Genomic DNA, 14,468 nt, shown 5'->3' on the forward strand with positions numbered 1-14,468 from the left:
CCCTCTCTTCTGCTGCTGCTTCTCAGGAGTGTCCCAGTATCTTCTCATTACCATAGACACAAAGGCTGTTTGTTTAGGAAGAGCCTTCAAATCTTTCACCAAATTGTTCCCAGATTGTTGCCTAACTCCCTTCAGTTCCACCCATTCTCATGCCTGCTTTCTAAAATTCAGACAAAAGTTCATTAAGATCTACAACACACAGATCCTGAGATACAAGGACAAAAAATAATACACAGTCCCTCCTCTTAATATTCTTATGACCTGGTAGAAGGATAGGATATGCAGAGAAATAAACATAAAACATGGTATAGTATGATGGGAGCAAAGAAAAGATCCGAAGTACTAGAGGACAATGTTGGGATGGATAAAAGCACTTTTAACTTGGGGGGCAAAGAGGATCAGAAAAATTTCATGAAGGAGCAGACCTTGAGCTGTGCCTTGAAAGGAGAACAGGATTAAGCAAGACAAGCTAAGAAGTGAGTACATGTATTCCAGATGTGGGGTACCATTTGTGCAAGTGGGAGCAGCAGGGCAAGATAGGGGATAGCTACTAGTCTGGTTTGAATGTCTCATAAATTTCACAAAAGGGAATGATGTGATATTTGAAAAGCAGGTTTGAGACAGATTTCAGGAGGGCTTAAAAGTGCCAAGTTAAGAATTTTATGTTTTATTCTAAAGACCACTGAAGATTTTTGAGCAAGGCAATAACATGATTAGATCTCTCCCTTAGGAAGTTACTACCCTATTGAATTATATACACAGAATTTAATTATTAATAATCTTCATTATTAATAATATACCAGCTCTGAATTATTAGTAATGTAGTAATATAATGCATAAAATATTTCTTTAAAAACAAACTGAATAGAAATTTATAATTTCTTATACAAATATTTTATGCATATTCTTTCTTGTTTGTGTTCATATGTTGAAATGAATGCATTTATTGATGATAATTACATTTGCAATAAAAACCAAAAAATGTTTCAAGATTACTTTGTCATATCTGTGTAAAGGGCAGAGCCTAGAGATAGAGAGATTAATCAGAAAACTAATGCAACAGAGTAGGTGAAAGTCACGGAAGGCCTAAATGCAAGTGATGATAATATAAGTGGAGAGGATGTGAGACAGGTGATAGAAGTTGGCATGACATCATCATCATCAATAGCTAGCATTTATAAGTGCTTTAAGATTTGAAAAATGCTTTACAAATATTTACTCATTTTGTCTCAGACAACCCTGGGAGGTAGGTGCTATAATTATCACCATTTTACAAATGAAGAAACTGAGGCAAGCAGAGGTTGTGACTTGCCCAGGGTTGTGTCAACTGATTGGAAATGTGGGGGAGAAGATAAAATCAAAGATTTTTTTTTATTTCAGGCTCTAAGAATTGGGGCCTAAATGGCTGGAAGAATAATGGAATATTAATAGAAAAGGAAAAATAAAGGAGTCAGAGTATGGGACAGGTTCTGGAGGGAACATGATGAGTTCAGTTTTTGACATGTTGAACTCAAGTTGCTGGCAGTAGATGTGGATAGAAAGATAGTTGGAAGAGAGTTGGAAATCTGGGACTAGAGCTCAGAAATTAATTAACCAGCATTTCTATTAAGTATCTATTATGTGTCAGGCCCTGGGTTAAGCACTTGGGATGCAAAGAAAGGTAAAATCTCTGCTCTCAAAGACCTTATAGTTTAATTGTTGTATTAGAGTTAAAAGATATATTGAGGTTCTATTACAGATTTGGGACTTATCTGCAGAGTAATAAGTAAACTTATGGAAGTAGATGAAATCACTGAAGAACTGATTCTAAAGAGAAAAGAGAACCACAATCAGGATCTTGGGGGTTGGGGAGACATTTATTCCTTCTAAATTAATCAACTGACTACTGCATTTATATGACCCTCCCTGATAAAGAGCACATAAATCTCTTTGCCCAAACTCCAATCTTATATGTCCTGCCTTGAACTATTATAGTTTTTAGCAGTTATTTTGGTCCCAGTTCTGGCTCTGTCCCTATTCTTGGCTCTATGTTCACCCATGTACACTTCTAGTTATGGTTCTATAATGTTAATGGAATATGAAGATCTCCTTCCATTAACAGGCCTATGTGACCACATGTGTTCAGTCACAGATGTCTTGTTACTTCGAAGTCCAGCCCAGCTGCAATACATCCTGAGTCACATAGAGTCCACTGGAGGAGGAACTTGTGGGGAGGCTTGCTTGCAGAAAGGCTTTCACACCTTTTGGTACTAAGCTAATTAGGCACTGAGTCAAGAGGGATGTGATGCCTTCTGCCTCTGAGCCAATTAGCCAAAAGTGTGTGTGTGTATGTATATATATATATATATAAAGATACCTAAGGAAATGGATAACAGGAAATTCTCTTTTTCTGCCTTTCTATGAGGCAAACCTCTAGTGTCTTAAGGCAATTATTTGTCATGTGACATCACTATGTCATATAATACAATCATGAGAGAGACTATGTTGTAATCACCTATAACCATAAGATTTATGTAAGAAATCTGCTATAAACATGGGCTTGATTCATTTTAATCTTGTCTTGGCTATCTCTAACCATGTAATGTCTGGTAAACAACTAAAGCTGTGATTTACATAGTGTGGGGGTGGGAAAAAACTACTTTAAAGCTCTGTTTAATCTGTTTTGTGACTGAAAGCAAACTAGATCATAAGATTTTTAAGCAACCTGAAAACCTGCAAGAAGGCCTGCTACGGGAGCCAGAAGAAGCCTGTTTAATGGATTGTCAACATTCAGTATCAATGCTGTTGTTTTAAAATTAAGACAAGCTCTGGATTCAGAGGACAAAGAGTTGAGAAAAAGGGAGGCGATAGTAAGCCTACATCTGTTTGGGGAAAGACCAGTGACATCAATCACTGTGGCAAATGGAGGGCACAGGTCATAGTGATACTTCTTGTTCTGTTTCAACCAATGGAAGAAAAAAGAAGCAGGGACATTAAGAGCTCAAAGAGAAGACTGGAGGTGCAGGTGACCTATCTTATTCCCTGATTAAAAAAATAGTTGGAGATAAAATCTAGTCCACAGCTGCAAGGAACGCTATCAGACAAGATTTTAATTCTGTGTCAGGGTCAAAAATTACCTTTTTCACTATTGTACCCTATTGTATCACCTTGAAGAGCAAGTCTTGCTATTACAGTTTTCAAACTGTAGAGGGAGGAAGGGAGGAAAAGAAGCAATAGTCAAAATATTTGATATTTTCTAGTTTGACTCCTGAAAAAAATGCATCCACTTTTTTCCCAATAAAAACAAAGTTCAAAGTCAACAGAAGCAAGACAAACATAGAGAATTCACTCCAATGGTGAGTGAAATGCACCAATTATTTAACACAGTATGTAAAATAAGGTCAAGACTGAGTGGGCATATGTCAAATTCAGATAAGATCATCACCATCGCTTTCAGTAGGTAGAACATTTGTGCGTTTGAACAGTAAGTGGGTGGACTGTCTTTTTACAGAAGTTTTAGATGCTATAATACCTATTATGTTTCTCAACATCATTCATTTTGGCCAATACGTTGATTCCTCCCACCCCCCGCCAAAAGTACAAAGACCATTCAAATGGATACATGACTTAGATATAAAAGATCACATCGTAAAAAAAATAGAGTAGCAAGGAAGAAATAAATTTCCACAACTATGGATGGGGAAAGAACTCATGACCAAGTAAGATAATAGAGGATCAAAAACATGAAATGAATAATTTTAATTACAAAATTTTGAAAGGCAAATAAAACAATGACAATTAAAATAAAAGGGAAATAATTGGGAAAATCTTTGTAGCAAGGTTTTCTAATTAAGGTTGATATCCCAAATATATGAGGAATTGATTCAAATATATAATAAAAGAGCTATTCCCCAAAAGAAAAGTGGTCAAAGGAAATGAACAGATGGTTCGCAAAGGAAGAAATCAAAACCACCAAAAACTTGTGAAAAAATCCACCAAATTACTAATAATCTGATAGATCAACATTAAAAAACCCTGAGATTCCACCTTATACCTATCAGGTTGGGAATGACGACCAAAAAAAATTGCAGTTATTGAAGGGGGTACAAAAAAAAAAACAAATGCAAAGGCACACTGGAGGTGGAGTGGTGAATTAGTCCAGTAATTAGTAAGCAATTTGGAACTATAGCAAAAGAAAAAAAAATTGCTAAATAGTACATACCCTTTGACCTGGTGATACCACCATTTTGCATATCCTCCAAAAGATCAAAGAAAAATGAAAAATACCCATAAGCACAAAATTATTTATAGTTGCTCTTTTTATTTTAGCAAAGAATTGGAAACAGAACCAATGCGCAATAACTGTTGAGTGCCTGAGCAAATTACGATATGAATGTAATAGAAAATTATTGAGCTCTAAGTAATGATGAAAAGGACCATTTCAGAGAAACCTGGTAAAACTTTTTTGAAGTGATGCCGAATAAAATGAGAACCAAGAAAACAACTACTATAATGACTAACCATGATTCTAGATGACCTGTGATGTAGCATGTTACCCACCTCCTGTGGACTCAAGATGTAGAATGAAATATATGTTTTCAGATATGACTAATGTGGACATCTATTTTGCTTAACTTTGTATATCTTTTTTTTCTAGCTCAGGATGTTTATTAGACACCAGCCAAGGCATAGGAGACTAGGAAGGATTGGGGGAGGACAAGCTGCCAGCCCTCTCCCAAGCCACTGCCATGAATCAAGGCTTAGGATGTTGAGAGGACCAGAAGTCTCAAAACTGCCCAAAAATAGCTAGGAAGAGAACACTCTGTACTCTCCCCAACTCCGTGCATATTTGTTAGGGGATCAGAGCTGAATGAGAAAAGGTAGGGGGTTCCCCCTCAGTAACAGTTCAAGGGTGGGGTAGGAAGCTGAAAAGAGCAGGAAAGGGAGTGGGGCACTTCAAGAAACAGAAGCACTGTGGAACATTTAGGATGACATTTGGTTTCTCAGACTGGACCAAGAACAGAGGTATCTATTAATTTAGAAGAGCAGAACACAAGAGGATACAACAAAATATATGTGCACCTAGGGGAAAGGACACATGGCTGGCAAAGACTAGAAAGACCCTATTCTCACCAGGATATGCCAAGTGTCCCTTTCTCCAGTTCCTGATCAGTGTTTCTGAGGGATCAGACACCCAAGGATGGATGTTCAGAGCCAAGGATCTCCCCTAGCCCCATGCCCAGAGCTGTCACAGCACCCCGACTCCAGAGGAAATAGGGAACAAGGCACAAAAACCCTGGGAGTCAGAGGAGGAAGCATTAATGCAGGTATACACAACAGGTACACTCAATATTGGGGGGGGCCAGGAAGGGAACATAGTCCATAAAGACCTTAGGCAGGTAGAAATAGGTACATTCACTAGCAGCAGAGAACGGAGGGTGGGAGGTGGAATAAAAGACTTGATGAGAACAATTTGAATAATAGGTTCCATTCCCAGAAACAACAGCCTCAATGGCTACAGAGGGACCATGCTGGTGTGGAGTAGTCTTGGAGTAAGAGCTGAGGAAGGAATTGGAATGGGGGCAGAAGACAAATGGGACAGGCAGGCAGGGAGTTTCTCCACGGCATTACCACCCCTCCCAGCACCCGATGGCTCTGCTGATTTCAGGTGTTCACTCATGGTTGGGAATGGGAAGGGAAGGGTGAAGAATTTCAGATGATCAGACACTGCTCTCCACTGGCACTTGCAGGGCCTGACGGATTCAAGGTGTCAAGGTCAAAGGCGAAGCCAGGGGGTGTTTCCCCTGCAAGCTCCTTTGGGGGATGACCCAAATCCTGAAGATGCTGCATGAGATCTAGTACCATCTCGAAGCGGGCCTTCTGTGTGGCCTCACTGTCTGGAGCTGTCTCTTTTTCAAACTGTTCACAAATCTTGCCCATTACATTGTGCTGTTCCTGATATTTCTCAAATTGTTCTGGGGGCAGTGCTTCACGGTGGCTCTGCAACCACTCTGGGTATTTCTCTGTGATTTCTTTTAGTGATGGATATAGTACATCCGTAGATAACAGGTTCTGCATAATGCTCTGCATAATGGGGAGTATACTGCCTTCTCCCTCCCCTTCTTCTATGCCCAGCCCCTCCATGGCCTTGGTCAGCTCTTCTTCAGACATGCCCGAGTTCTGAAGGTCAGTGGCATTCTTTGCTAGTCCACTGAGTGTTTCCTTCAGGCAGGAAGCAAACTCTTGTTGGGATGTTGTATCACTGCCCACTCTCCCCGCTGCCTCAGAGAGCTTCTGGAACTGCTCTACCAGGTGGGGCTCCTCCTCAGCCAGCTCCTTCATAGCCTTGGGGTTATGCAAACTCTGCAGTGCCTTGCCGTGCTAGCTCACTGTCAAACAGTTCTTGGAAGAATTCTTGGGAGGCAAAGAGGGCATCTTTCTCTGTGTCTGCAGGCGATCTCTTCTGGGAACCTGAAGCATCAGGGGCCGTGGTGATAGGAGGGGATGCTGGGGAGGGTTTGGCTTTATCCAAATCATCAAGGGCACTTTCCAGAAGCTCGTCCAACTCCAGGTCGGTGCCCGATGCGCTCTCTTCCTCCGCTGAGGACATCAACTTTGTATATCTTTTTAACAAGGGTAATATTTTCTATTTTCGGTTTTGGTGGGTAGGATATAGGAGATGAAATTTATCAATAAGGTTTCTTAAAAGGGTGATGAGGAAATAGAATAGAGGGTCATTGAAGCATTTTTTAAATGCAGAGAAGAAAACAGGAGGAAATCCAGAGAGCAAGACATACAAGGCATTTTTGAAAGTCGGATGGTGAATTTATTAGATACTTAAAGGGAAAAGCAAGCTGTATGGTATAGAGATTCACTGTTTTATGTATATTCCTCTTCTGTTCTACTTTTATATAGCGATATTCATTTTATCTCATATTTAATTTCATAATAAAAATAAAATCTTAAAAAGAGAGTGTGCTCCAGGCTTCTGAGGAAATGTTTTCTATAATTAACTTTTATAAAAATCTGTATCTACTTAATAAGTGTCTTTGTTAAAAGCCAATTATGTCTGGCTGGCCGACTATTAATGGAACACACCTTTGGTGGCTTGTGAGGTAAGAAGAACTAGAAGCCCAGTCATTTAGGCTTATTCTTATAATCCTGATAGTAATTATAATTAGCTACCCTCTCAAGATCTGGCCCACCAAAGTGAGGGAGAGTTGGAAAAGTAGCCACATAAAGGGATCCTATGCAGTGAGGGCTTCTTCTGTGATAATTTTACAAGGACCTACTAGAGAAAGTCTCCTTCTAGAACTCCCATACTGGGTACCATAGTTTTAGAGGATCCATTGGAGAAAATTATCACTTCATTATCTTTTGTTTTATACTTTAACTGAACAGCCTGTTTTCCAACGTTTTTCCTTTAGAAGTCAGACAAGTTTTTTTGAGGCAATTTCTGCTGTTTTAGATACTTAAGCACTAATATCTGTTGTATTACTTTAACAATTCATTCAATAGGTCATAAATATCCTTTTTCCCCCTTTCTTGCTCTTATGAAGTCTCTTTGTATTATGAGTCCAGACAGTTTGTATGAGAGTTTTTCTTATGAACCCTTTTAAAAGTCCCTCCTTTATCTTCTCCCCCCACCCTACAAAGTCCCTCCCCCACCTTGCACCTCCACCCCATATTCTCTTCCCTCTACAAGAGAGGTGGACTACAGGTTAATAGGATAAAGTTTGGCTTCTGGCCTAGAAATGCTGATTAATCAACCCAAAAGTTCTCTTTTTGACCTTCCACATCTTTTGGGCTTTTCTGAGTATGAGGCGCATGGGTGTATGTACATATGGGTATATGCTGTGTTTTAAATTTAGTCTACTTGTTCTAGTAAGGGATGAGTTTGGAACCTCCAGATGAATTTCCTGTTTCATGGTTCCTGGGAAGAAATTTTTGATCCCCAATATTGCAGAGACACAGAGGAATTGTTCCATGATTAAATGAAGTTTATGGGTTCGAATCAGAGGTACCCTCAGTAGGAAAAGGAGAAGGCAAGTGTTCTAGTCCTCCCTGGAACAAGTACCAGATTATTCTAGCACTTGTATCTCAGCTGAGCCCACAGCACAGTCTGACTGATTGTTGGTAAGAAGAACACTGGTTGGGACTCATGAGTATTAGAAACTCAGATCTCTCAGGTTATACCTAGAACCCTGAGTAGTAGACAGTACTTTTGTGACCAAACTCTGCCAATCTGAATGGGAGTTAGGGAGGTAGCTCAGAGAGGATTTTTGTAAACAAAATATTGAACTGAATTGGTGGTTGAAAAAGAATATGAGTAAACAACCATCACTAATGACACACCAAGAAGCTTTGCACTTTAAAACAAGCCCATCACATTGTAGTACTATTATTTTTCAGTTTTAAATATGAGTTTGCAATGGATTTTTCTCAATAAATAAATCTGTAGGTTGGATTGCATTATTTTGTTACATTTTTCAGATTTGAGCATTGCTACAAACTTGTAATAAAGTTTTGATTTGAATAAAATACGAACAATAATTTATATAAATTATTTTATGAAAAGAGGGTGGTATTGTGTTGAAAAGAAGATCATACTATATAAAGTTGGTTGGTTGGTTGTTGTCCTTCTTTCTTGAAGAGGACCAAAATGACATCACTATACTAGAGTCAAGTTTCATACATTTCTGAATGTGGCTGATCAGACTAACGTGAGCTCCGAATGCTCTACCACAGGTCGAGCACAAGTAGTCCATGTGAAAATCTGAGGTGGATATTCTAAATTTGCTCATTCTATGTTTCCTTTGAGCTATTTCAATTCTCCTTTGCTCATAGAGCACAGTACCTTCTCTGATGTGGGAAGGCCATGCTGACTGGTCCTATGCCAATGTCTCCCATTTCACACAATCAATTCCAAAGTTTTTGAGAGAGACCTTGAGAGTGTCCTTGTATTGCTTCATCTGACCACCATGTGAATGCTTTCTCTGCTGAGTTCTCCATAAAATAATCTTTTTGGCAAACACACGTTTTGCATTCAAACAATGTGGCCTGCCCATTGGAGTTGCGCTCCTGAAGAAGAGTTTGAATGCTTGGCAGTTTAGTTCAAGTAAGGACCTCAGTGTCTGGTACCTTATCCTGCCAGGTGATCTTCAGAATCTTCCTAAAACAATTCAAATGGAAGCAATTCAGTTTCCTGGCATGGCACTGGTAGACTGTCCAAGTTTCATAGGCATACAACAATGAGGTCAGCAAAATGGCTCTGTAGCTCTGTAGATCTTCAGTTTGTATTCAGTCTAATACCTCTTCTCTCTCATACTTTCCTCTGGAGCCTCCTTACAATATTGCTGTCCTTGTACAAATTGGTTTCCTGGTACTATTGATGTTTTCATTCTGCATCAATTCATACTACCTAGGATTTTCTGAGTTTTTTTGCCATTATGTATGGTGCAACATAATATTTTTAGTTAATATAACACAATTTTTTCAGCTATTCCTTGATTGTCTAAGAGGCCACATAAGGGACTATTCCCCTACCACCTTGGAGTCTAGTTCTTTTCTTTTTCCTATTTACTCCTCCATTTAGGATCAAGAGTTTTGTTTTGCTTGTAGCTATTCCCTGGGATTATTCTCCCTCTAATCCCCTACTTCTCCCTATCACCATTTTTTCCCTATTAGGTTTGATATAATTCTTTACCAAATTCTCGGTGGGTGTATATATGTGTATTTAACCCACCTTTGCTCATTTCAATAAGAGAGAGTTTCATCTAGTACTCACTCTTCCTACCCCTTCTTTCGTGTTTGTATACTCTTCTCATGTGCATCATTTAAAAGTTACTAAGTTCTCCCCCTTTCATCCCCCTTTCTACATTAATGTAGTCCTTCTACTCTCTCTTTTCTTTCCCCTTTTCAGACCCTCAGAAGAAAACCAATCCATATCCAGGACCTCTGCTTTTATTTAACTCCCTTGATATCCTAAGAAGACATTAAAGTTCTGTAAGAACTTTACTTCTTTCATTTTTGGAATATTAGCACTATGTCATCATATAGCCCTTTCTAAATGCTCAAATTTACCTTTTAAAAAAATTTTCTGGAATCATTTGTTTGTATTATAAAGATCCTATTCTTATCTGGTCTTTAATCAGAAATTCTTGAAAGTCTTGTAATTTATTAAATGTGCATTTCCTGCTCAGTTTTTCAGGGTAAGTTATTTTTAGTTTAAATTTGTATCTTTTGCCTTTTGGAATATTTTATTGTAAGATCTCTTCCAATTTATAGTAGATGCAGCCAGGTCTTTGGTCATCTCCATCTTGGCCCCTTTAAACTATTTCTGGATGTTTTTGGCATTTCTCTTTGATACACAGTGTCTGGCACATAGGTGCTTAATAAATGCCTATTAACTGACTGACTTATGTGGGAGTTCTGGATTTTGGCTATTATATTCTTGGGACTTTTAATTTTGAATTTCGATCAGAAGGTAAGCAGTAGATTCTTTCTATCTTTACTTTGCCCTCTGGTTCTAATAAATATGGGCATTTGTCTCTTACATTTTCTTGAAATATACTGTTCAGGCTTTTGTTATTATAGATTTCAAAAAGTCCAATTATTCTTTATCCTAGACCTATTTTCCAGGTCAGTTGCTTATATGTATGTTTGTATATACACACACACACATATACATATATATGTGTTCATCTTCATTGAAAGCATTTGACAAAATGGCTGAAAACATTATGCTAAAAAGCATGGGAGCAAGCACACAGCCTTGTTTCACTCCATTGGTGACTGGGAAGGCACAAGAGCATTGTCCACTATCTAGAACCCAGGCAAGCATGATGTCATGAAATTGATATAAAATGCTGATGAATTTCTCTGGGCAACCAAATTTTGACACAATTTTTCATAAGCCTTTCATGACTAACAGTATCGAAGGCCTTTCTCACTGGAAGCAGAAGTGGGATTTGACAGCCCCCTGGTTGTCTGAGCAGTCTTTTAAGGATTGCACTACTCACCTTCTGGTGTGAGGAAGGGGCTAGAAAAGGTGCCCTAAAAATTGTCTGCTTACCCAACCCTGGCCTGATGCAGGCAGGGAATCCCACTCTGTGGTCAAAACACAAAAAAATGTACAAAAATGTCTGCAAAGATGATTCTACTCACCATTGGCATACGGAATGTGTGCACAGTTATAGAGAAGACAAAATCCAGTAGACCTGAAAGACGAACAGCTCTTGTTGCTAGAGAACTCAGTAGGTATCACATCCAAATAGCAGCCCTGAGTGAAATAAGGCTGGCAAATGAAGGCCAGCTTACTGACGTTGGAGTTGGATACATGTTTTTCTGGAGTGGCCACAGTGAACAGGAGCACCGCGAAGCTGGCGTAGGTTTTGCAATCAAAACTAATCTAGGCTACATGCTTGTATGCTTGCCAAAAGGGGTGAATGACAGGCTTACGACAATGTGACTGCCTCTTGCAGGAAAACATCACGCCACCATCAACAGTGCCTATGCTCCCACCATGACAAACCCTGATGAGGTCAAAGAAAAATTTTATGAAAACCTGGAGACCCTTATCATCAATGTGCCAAAAGAGGACAAGATTATAATTCTGAGTGACTTTAATGCTAGAGTAGGTTCGGACTACCAGACTTGGTAGGGAGTCCTAAGGAGGAATGGAGCTGGAAACAGCAACAGCAATGGTCACTTACCACTGAAGATTTTTGTATCTCGTGACCTTCTCATCACCAACACTGTCTTCTGTTTACCTTAACACAATAAAACTTCATGGATGTACCCTCACAGCAAACATTGGCATTTAACAGACATAAAGGTATAAAACCACTACCATAATTTGTTCAACTTCCTTATTTTCCTTAGATTTCATCAACAAAATAGAGATGACATATCTTTTCCCCCTGAAACAAACATTGAAAAATGAAATAAATCCACTTAACATCCACTATTAGGAGTTTCAATTAGTCTGTCTTCTCCTGGGATACCTCAGTTCAATGTTATATCCATGAAGTGGAATTTTTCTAAAGAGCTGCATGTAGTCAGCTCAAATAGAAAAGTAAACTGGAAAGTAAATGAACTGACACATTGTATAGGGTACCAAACTATCTGCTCCAATAAAGGATCACTATATTTGGATGAAGTCATTTTTCTTCCTTAAAAGAAAATGTGAGAGGAAAGAATGAGAAATTTGTCATATTATAATCCCTCTCTACCAAGTGTCCTTCTTGTCAATATTTCAATTAAAAAGGGAATGGATTTGTATGTGTGCAATTTGGGGCAGCTAGTGTATAGAATGCCAGGCTTGGAGTCAGGAAGACTCATCTTCCTAAGTTCAAATCTGACCTCAGGCACTTACTATACTTACTACACTGATACTTACTCCTCACTAGCCATGTGACCCTGGGCAAGTCTCTTAACCCTGTTTGCCTCAGTTTCCTCATTTGGAAAACGAGCTGGAGAAGGAAATGGCAAACCACTCCAGCATCTTTGCCAAAAAAATCCCAAATGGGATCACAAAGAGTTGAACACAACTGAACAACAACAATAACAAATTTAGGGAGAGAAGAGGGAGTTTGAGAGGGCAGCTTCCCAGGTTTACATGAATTAGCCAGCTTGAGAGCAAAGACAGTTTCTGTCTATTCAAAGCACAGATAATAATCGGGTAGCAACTATGGGTTAGTACCATAGTTTAGAACTTTTCTATATTCAGTCTTCAGATCCACTGACTTAGCTCAGTTATGTAAGGACAATGGAAAGGCTGGATAAAAATGGTTCTTTGAGGAGGCAAACAGTCTTGGGCCAATCCCGTCACTGAAGAAGAAATATCCAAAGATCTTTGATTCTGAACTGAGGGCTGATTTCAAATATACAGCTAGGTCCTGATTAACACAAATAATGAATCTTATGAAATAGCCATATTTTAAAAATAGAACTACATATTTCCAGTGGGATATAACCAATTACTATATTTTACATAATCATCATTTCTAATAGTTTGAACTTGAGTACATGTGACTACTTCATAAGGTTCATTATTCACACTAATCAGGACCCACCTGTTCTACTCTTCCCACTTCAAGTAGATGAGTAGAGGAAACTATATGCCAAGGCATTGTCTATTCTATTATGAGGTACAGTCAAGTTTTCATGCCATTTTATTTGTTCTTTTTGGGGAGAAGGGGGTCCTTTGAACGTCACATGATATGTGAGAGAATGCAGGCAGGCTTTGGCATAGTTTGTAGGATCCCATTATGAAGTCGTTACTATGACTATTTTCATTTCCAACTGTTGTGCCCCTCTGAGAATTGCTAAATTTACTGAGATTGTCACACCTGCACTCAATATATGCATCGTGTCATCATGGGAAGAAGGAAGAAACAGCATGACATATTTCATCAAGACACCACAGCATAGTGTTGCAAGGCAGCTATTTTTGGGAAAATGCCATTACTGTGGGTAGAAACTCAGCATGCATCCTACTGCATTACTTTATTAGAAAACTGTGAGTGTTACACACTGGTGCAACTCTACTGTCTCTCCATGGCATCATTTTTTATATGTTCTGAGTTCTACTCTTTGGCATTTGTCCCTCAAGAAGTAGAATAAAAAATCTAAACTACTTAAACTGGAACACAATCATTTTCTTCTGGAAGAAACTAATCCAGTCAAACGATAAGACATGACACTGTCTTAATTTTCATCTGAAGTGTTTCTGTGTCAGTTCATTTTTTTCATGAAAGGACAACCTCAAAACAACCGCATTTATCAGCAACATTGACAAACAGGTCTCTCTGAGGAGGTTTTTAAAGAATTCCATCATTTAAATTGTTCCAGGTTGAGGTGATCAAGAAAAAAGTTTCCTTTGAACCAAACATTTTGAAATTTTCTCGATCAATTTATTTAAAAGATAATCAAGTTATTGTCTTCTAAATCAAAGCAATAAAAGTTAATGGCTTGGGACCCATCTTACATTAGTTCTTTAAACAGCATTTTGGTTAATAACATTGAGAGATGCTTGCTAATAGCAATATCTACAAAGAACACTACCATTAAGTAATTTGTCTGCTTGAAATGCAGCGCTATGGTAATGGTTTTCAGGAGAGGTTCCACAATATGTCTAGTGAGACATTAGTTGTGAGTCTAGAGAGTCTAGGGAGAATTAGTTGAACTCTTGTGGATTGACAGGTTAGAAACTGAACAATAATCTACTCCATCCCCCAACTACCTCCTGGAAAATGGCTAAATAAGCGTTTATTCGGTGAAGTACAATATGATGTCTTTAAAGAAGCCCTTTTACTACACTTGATAAATCATGCATGTTTACCAAAACTGTATAATTATTGAGTCATCATATAAAAGGGTTTGTGTATCTACCAAAGAACTGGGTGAGCCTGCTCCATAGTGAGACCTTCAAGTTTGCTTACAACTCTTTGAACTATGGAACAATGGACAATGGTGAATATATCATT

General features: G+C 38.6%; 1 protein-coding gene and 1 pseudogene across 1 annotated transcript in view; both read right to left on the reverse strand.

Moving 5' to 3' along the window:
* Positions 1-14,468, reverse strand: part of LHFPL3 (LHFPL tetraspan subfamily member 3) — a 491,008-nt gene that overhangs the window by 328,442 nt on the left and 148,098 nt on the right. The gene's annotated exons all lie outside the window — the stretch shown is intronic.
* Positions 5,611-6,589, reverse strand: LOC118851928 (annotated as a pseudogene).

The sequence above is a fragment of the Trichosurus vulpecula genome, chromosome 5 (assembly GCF_011100635.1).
Source record: "Trichosurus vulpecula isolate mTriVul1 chromosome 5, mTriVul1.pri, whole genome shotgun sequence".
NCBI classification, from domain to species: Eukaryota; Metazoa; Chordata; class Mammalia; order Diprotodontia; family Phalangeridae; genus Trichosurus; species Trichosurus vulpecula.